Below are 8,200 nucleotides of genomic sequence, written 5' to 3' on the forward strand. Positions count from 1 at the left end.
TTGAACAAAGGTCGAGAGACGCTGTGGGAGTTGAGTTGAGTTGAGTTGCAGTTTTCCACCGTGACTCATGTGTGTTGATCCTTATAGCTAGCTCTCTAACCTTGACCCTGTTTTAACATATGACTCATCTCATGTGTGTGTCTGATCCTCTAATCTGGAGGCTTTTTTAAGGAATTCCAGGAATTCAAACACCAGACGACCCAGCATGCTGTGTCAGTCCCGAGACGTTGTTCAGGTCGAGAGAGAGAGAGAGAGAGAGAGAGAGAGAGAGAGAAAGACCCAAAAGGAGAGATTATAGACGTTCGCGCAGCGTTGCGAGCTTGTAGAGCTGCCATTTTTCACTACGATCGACTTGATCATTTGATTTCTAATTTATGGAATTTCTTAGATTTTTTTTGTTTTCTTCCCTGAAATCACTGAGAAAATACATTGAATTTGCTTTTAATTCATGAAAAATGTTCTCCCTCTCAACCTCTCTCTCTCTCTCTCTCTCTCTCGTGCGTGCACATTATTTTATTTGTGGAACACAGAGTACTAAAACAGACCTGAGGCCTGTACTGAACCGGCAACTCTGTGTGACACACACACACACACACACACACACACACACACACACACACACACACGCACACTGACACACACACACACACTGACAGTGACACACACACACACACACACACACACACACACACACACACACACACACACGCACACTGACACACACACACACACACACACACTGACACACACACACACACACGCACGCATGTCAAGGACCCCCAAATTCATTTGTATTTGGCCACAGAACCCCCATCTCAAAATGTTTTGTACCAGGAGACACCCCCCCCCCCCCCACACACACACACACACACACACACACACACACACAAAATGTGTGCCGTTAAAAATGTTTCACAAACACCATTTCCCAGTTCCCACATTTTTGTTAGAAATCTGCATTCCTAATTTACAAGACGTCTACAGATCTTGGAGAATGTAGAATACTTGTTATTGTGATCATCGTTTGCCTGTTTTATCTCTCCTATAATGGTACCGCAACATCAATACAGCATGGAAACAAAATCCTATCCAACGACAACCAAATACCTTTTAGTTTTGGTTTTGGGTCTGAGAGGCTATTTAAATCTCATCAAAAGGTGGTCTTCTGTGGCTCAATAACTTCTCAAGTGCAGAATATAAATATTGGGCCTTATTGATATGGAAAGGGTTGAAAACCACTGAAGTATATGCATGGCATTCATTTACGAAAATTGTTCAAAAGAGAACATCAAAAGTTGAAATATTATGGAGATATCAGGTTTCTTCCTGACACTATGATGATTATGTAAGAGTCCAGTGTCCATGGTGCTGCTGACAGACAGCCTTAAAACAAGGTTTATGGGCTTTTATTGTTTAATAAATATTTGGGGTTGAATGTGGAATGTTGTCATGACTCCCAGAACTCACTCTCTCTCTCTCTCTCTCTCTCTCTCTCTCTCTCTCTCTCTCTCTCTCCCTCTCTCTCTCTCGGTCGTGTTGTGTAACACAACACGACCGAGAGAGAGAGAGAGAGAGAGCGTACAACACAACTTGTGTTGTACGCTCTCTCTCTCTCTCTCTCTCTCTCTCTCTCTCTGTGCTGTGTTGTACTCCCTGTAATGTTTTGATTGCTTGTAATTCTTTTGGTGAACTAAAAACCTTTTCTGAAAAAAACCCCTGAAAGAATATGTCTCAGCCTTTGTAGCAGATGGAAATACAGTATGAAGAAAGAAAGAAAGAAAGAAGAATATTAGAAGACATAATTATAGGTTCAGGTTACACCTTTAGGTTGAGTTTATAGACTCAAGGCTCTATACTAGATCCTTCAGAGTTTCCTTCTACACCAAAATATGTTTCAGGCGAAACTAGACGATCTACAAGCTCACAACACGTCATGTCATATGGCTCGTCGTGAGCTTACAGTACATACAGTAATCTGCAATTTTCCAGCAGAACATTTGCAACGCTACATGCCGGACTATAACGTATACATATATATATGGAAAACAAGGCCGTCTCAGTCACACATACATGTGTACAGTGGGAAATAAAGCATGTCCGTGTGAATGCATAATGTACAGGAGGTATGTGTGGTATGTATGGATGGGTGGGGTGGGGTGGGGGGTGTTTGGGGGAGGAAAATACAGCAGGCCAGACTGTCCCTCCAGACAGGTCAAAGGTCACGGCGGTGGCAGGAAACGCGTGTGCGTGTGTGTGTGTGTGTGTGTGTGTGTGTGTGTGTGTGTGTGTGTGTGTGTGCGTGCATTGGAACAGTATGCGGTTAGTTTATACTGTGTGTGTTCAGTGGTTCTCAGACTGGGGGTCCCCAGATGATTATTTTAATGTGCAACATTAAATTATGTTTTCGCACTCCTCCACACGCAGTAAACGAACCGACAGGCACAGTGTAGACTGTAGAGGCTATATCGGGTGTTCTGCACATTTCCAAAGTGATACTACTTTTGTCTTGGCTTTCACGTACAGTACATACAGTATGCTCCAACAATGCAGCCTGTAACAGCGTGCCGTGGGTTCGAGTCCCGATCCGCGACGACCTTCGCTGCGCGTCACACTCCCCATCTCTCTCTCCACTGTAGCTATACTGCACTGTCAATAAAGGCATTAAAAGCCCATACATAAATAAAACAATATAGACTTTCACAATACCTTTTTAATACCAAATTGGCCAAAGCAGGCAGGCAGGCAGGCAGGCACGAACGGACGCACCATAGGGCACGGAAAGAACAGATTTCGTTCCATGTAAGTGCGAGACGACCTCCCCTTCTTAACCCCTAACCACATCAAATGTCATGCACATTTAGAAGATATGTCACACACACGCATGCATGCACAGTCGCACACACACGCACGCACGCACGCACACATGCGCACCTGACGCATACTATTTGGCAACGGAAAAAGAAAATGCTGACAAAGCGCAATAGCTTCGATCATGCTGAGAGGAACTATACTTTTCTTTTTTTGCATTTTCTTTTTAACGGAAAATCTCCAAAAGTTCCATTATTTTGTTTACTGAATGTTGATGAAGTGTGAGCCACTAAGCAACGGCTGAGCAATGCCTCTAATCCAAGAGAGAGTGTGTGTGTGTGTGTGTGTGTGTGTGTGTGTGTGTGTGTGTGCGTGTGTGTGTGTGTGTGTGTGTGTGTGTGTGTGTGCGTGCGTGTGTGTGTGTGTGTGCATCTGCGTGCGTCTGTGCGTGCATGTGTGTGTGAGTGAGTCATTCATGCATCAGTAACTGTGGTTAGTATAACATTCTCTGGCTGATGTGTCAAAACCTCAACTTGTCTTAATAGTCCAGACATGTCACAGTCTGTTTCGCTCCGTATGCTTTCCTACAATAACTCCCTCAAGAGTTCTGAACCGCTTGTCCTGAACCATCTGGCCCATTTGGTCCATGTCTTCTGTATCAGTGGTTCTCAAACATCTTCATGTCAAGGACCCCAAATCTGAAGAAGCAAATATATAAATATTTGGTCCCAGTGTTAATTCCAATTCCATCGACTAAAACAATGACGAAAGATGTTGGTCAAATGTAAATAATAATAATAAAACTAAGTCCTATTATTTTTCTTAATATATATTTTTTGGGGGGGGGTTCTGCCTTTATTGATAGATGTATAGGTTGACAGGAAACGGGGAACGAGATGGAATAAGACGTATAAGACGCAGCAAAGCTTGTCGAGATCGGGACTCGAACCTGTGACACACTGCTAGGATTACCAGCCTAGGTGCCGACAAGTCCTTTTATGTTTGGTTGCGCTCGGGACGGGTGCTGCACTCTGAAATGAGCAGATCTACAAGCTCACAACATGACGCAGGGCGACATGCTATACTTTTGAAACCATTTGATCCCGAAAAGTAACAGTTTTCGGACATACAGTATGGCGTTTGTAAACATTCAAAGTTGGCCCGCCCGCCAGCCCCTCCCCTTCCGGCTCAACTGGACCAATAATAGCACACGTACAGTTACTGTAAGTGTGCTATTATTGGCAAAGGGTGACCAGATGTCCCTCTTTGCGTGGGACAGTCCCTCATTAACAAGACTTTTCAGGCGTCCCACAAATGGACACCCTGTCCCACATTGTGACTGGCAGGCATCAGTGTTCACATTGAGACCCTGTCTGTCCCACATTGTGACTGGCAGGCATCAGTGTTCACATTGAGACCCTGTCCCACATTGTGACTGGCAGGCATCAGTGTTCACATTGAGACCCTGTCCCACATTGTGACTGGCAGGCATCAGTGTTTACATTGAGACCCTGTCCCACATTGTGACTGGCAGGCATCAGTGTTCACATTGAGACCCTGTCCCACATTGTGACTGGCAGGCATCAGTGTTCACATTGAGACCCTGTCCCACATTGTGACTGGCAGGCATCAGTGTTCACATTGAGACCCTGTCCCACATTGTGACTGGCAGGCATCAGTGTTCACATTGAGACCCTGTCCCACATTGTGACTGGCAGGCATCAGTGTTCACATTGAGACCCTGTCCCACATTGTGACTGGCAGGCATCAGTGTTTACATTGAGACCCTGTCCCACATTGTGACTGGCAGGCATCAGTGTTCACATTGAGACCCTGTCCCACATTGTGACTGGCAGGCATCAGTGTTCACATTGAGACCCTGTCCCACATTGTGACTGGCAGGCATCAGTGTTCACATTGAGACCCTGTCCCACATTGTGACTGGCAGGCATCAGTGTTCACATTGAGACCCTGTCCCACATTGTGACTGACAGGCATCAGTGTTCACATTGAGACCCTGTCCCACATTGTGACTGACAGGCACCAGTGTTCACATTGAGACCCTGTCTGTCCCACATTGTGACTGACAGGCATCAGTGTTCACATTGAGACCCTGTCTGTCCCACATTGTGACTGACAGGCAATTGCATCAGTGTTCAAATGCCCTCTAATAGTTAGTCCCCTAATAGTTGGCCTTCTGTTCCTGTTCCTGCAAGATGTGTTTTTAAGCCTGTTAAAATAGCATAACAATAAAGCATGGTTTTAAAAGAAAATGTGAGACACCAGAGGAGTTTATAAATGATAGCCAATAGGCCTATGGTCGAATATGACATCAAGGCATTTAATAGCATCTCAAGTAGTGAGTTGCTAACCCAGTACTCCAGTATCGCTTGTGTGGGACAAGTGGGATGGGGGGACGGATGGGACCCCCATCCCACTTGTCCCACCTGGAGACTTGACATTCAGTAAGTGGGTGTTATAATGAATTGCATTTTTATAGCGCTTTTCCAAGTGCTCAAAGCGCTTTACAATGGTTCATTCATTCATACATTGGGAGGTGAAGCGGCGAACAGTCGACGCCAGCGTCCTCACTTCCCACATTCACACACCGACGGTGGCGAGCTCACACCGACCGACTCATTGGAGGCAATGTAGGGTTCAGTGTCTTGCCCAAGGACACTTCCACATGTGGACAGGAGGAGGAGCCGGGATTGGAACCACCGACCCAGGGATCATTGGACGACCTGCAGGCTGCTCTATACCTCCTGAGCCACAGCTGCCCACAAAATGATAAAAAAGGACATTATGATGGTGTGTGAAACAGAAAATCGAATTTGCCACAGCCAAGGACACGGACACATTTGGCCGTGTATACAGACATGTTGGTGACCCCTGATTAACAGTATATATATATATATATATATATATATATATATATATATATATATATAGGCCTGAAGTGGTTGAAGTGATCAGCCACGGCAGCGTAACAATGTTTCAGAGAGTGGTGTGTGACGCACATTCCCAGAAGTAGGTCGGAGGGAGGGAGCGCTACGGTGCGTTTTATGCGACTCTGTTGACACGTTAACGGTCTCTGTCCAGCTGTTTTCAGAGCATCAGGGAGTTTATTGGACCACCTCCACACACACACACACACACACACACACACACATCATTATACGCGCAGGACAACCAGTGCTTCCAATCCATGAAGCACATTTTTACAACTCAAGGTTTACAAATTAAGTGCTGCACTACAGAAAAATAAAACTAAAACACACTGCAAACAACAGCAAAGAACACACAGTAAAAAACAGGAGACAAAACATGGACCGCTCAACCGCGAGGTTAAAAGCCAAGGTATAAAGTCGGGGTCTTTAGGTGGGATTTAAAAGTCTCGATGGAGGGGGCTAGTTTGACATTGGGAAGTGTTGATTTCCTCGACTAAAACTAGGACGAAAAATGTTCGTCGACTACCTTTCGCCACTGACGAAAACTAAATGGAAACTAAATAAAGACTAAGCTATGATGACTAAAACTAAGACTAAATATACTGACAATTTCATCAACAAATAAAAACTAGACTAAAATGTTGCATGCTGAAAATAGCCGATCTACAAGCTCACAACGCGTCGCCACTCACAATGTGCTGCTCACAATGTGACTCATTGTAAATTTCAAGAAAACTCTGAATTCCGGACACACACACACACACACACACACACACACACACACACACACACATACACACACACATGACTGATGACAAAACCTGCACACAACTCCTTCAACGGCAGGGAAAACATCATGTATTCAACTCATGTAGACAGCATCACTGTGTGTACGCTGCTATAACTGATTCCTCATGCTGCTGTTTTTAACCAGACACATCGTTGGCACCGTTATGTTTGTGGAACAACACAAGATACGAAGAAATAAGGCGGACATACTATTTTAAAAACGTCATGCTACTACAATAAATGTCACATGTCGCGTTTTACACCTTCAAGTGCCTGAAATGATGAATATTATGATTATTCCTGTTACTTCCTTTGAGTTATGAGTTATCAAAATGGCATTTTATTTTACTCTCATAGTAGGCTACAGTGGTGTCCAAACTTATTTCAAAGGGGGCCACATTAGAAAATATGAAAACCGTAACACCCAAGGGCCAACAACATTTCATACTGTACATAGAGTATGACCTTGACATCATCATCATCATACCTAGATGTTATGCAGGAACGCCTACTGAGTGACAAAAAACTACTTTCTGGCCTTGACAGCACATACATTCAAACAGAAAAGTCCTGTCTGATTGCATTAGAGTTAAACAACGTTAAACTCACTATACGCCACTCACTACGCCACTCACTACGCCACTCACTACGCCACTCACTACGCAAACCCTCTATAATCTTGCGCAAGATGTAACAATAAAAATGTTGAATGTATAGCCGTTTCCAGACGGGGACCATGTTGACTACGGTAATTTCTTTATTTATAATAATAAAAAATAATAATAACTCAGATTTATATAGCGCTTTTCTAAATACCCAAAGCGCTTTACATAATTAGGAACACTGGGAACGGACTTCAATAAGAAAAAAAAACAAAGCATAATATAACAGATAAAACAACAGTACAGGGTTAAAAAGATAAAAGGATAAACGAGGCCTCAGCTGGAGGGAAAGCTATCCTGAAGAGGTGGGTTTTGAGTGAGGTTTTGAAGGAGAGGAGAGAGGGAGCAGCTCTGAGATGGTTAGGGAGTTCATTCCAGAGTTTGGGGGCCGAAACATAGAAGGCCCTGTCCCCCCAGGTGTCACTTATAGAAGTGAGAAGTGTTATTCTGTGCCAATCAGCACTATCTTGAAACGGCTTGGTGTTAGCCTGGCGTGGCCAGACAATGATGATGATGATGATGATGATGCAAATCGTTTTTGCACTAACAGGTCATAGGTCACCTATAGTCACTCATAGTCCCAGTCCCAGGCTGGCTATTTTTCACCTCTGGCAACTGAGTCGGTTTTAACTTGGTCATTCAATGTTTTTCTTTCATTCATTCATTCTTCGGTCATTTTGAATAAGACATTTCACGAGTGTGTTAGCTAATTATTTTATTGTTTTGTGATACAACAGTCATATAGAGTTGGGACAGAACTGCAGCTATATTTAGCAAAACCTTTTTCTAGGTAGGGACCGGGTATAAATGCCCTATTATAGCGTCACCAGGAGGCCTGTTTTTTTATTTTTTAAACATTTGCTTTTTATATCCTACTCCTACAAATGTTGTCCAAACATCACGCAAATCGGAGTCTTTATACTGACACAACATGCATGTCCAGGAAGGAAGGAAGTGAGATCAGTGTCCATGACATCACTGGCACTTTGA

Source organism: Protomyctophum bolini (assembly GCF_963924005.1).
Source record: "Protomyctophum bolini genome assembly, chromosome: 7".
NCBI lineage: Eukaryota > Metazoa > Chordata > Actinopteri > Myctophiformes > Myctophidae > Protomyctophum > Protomyctophum bolini.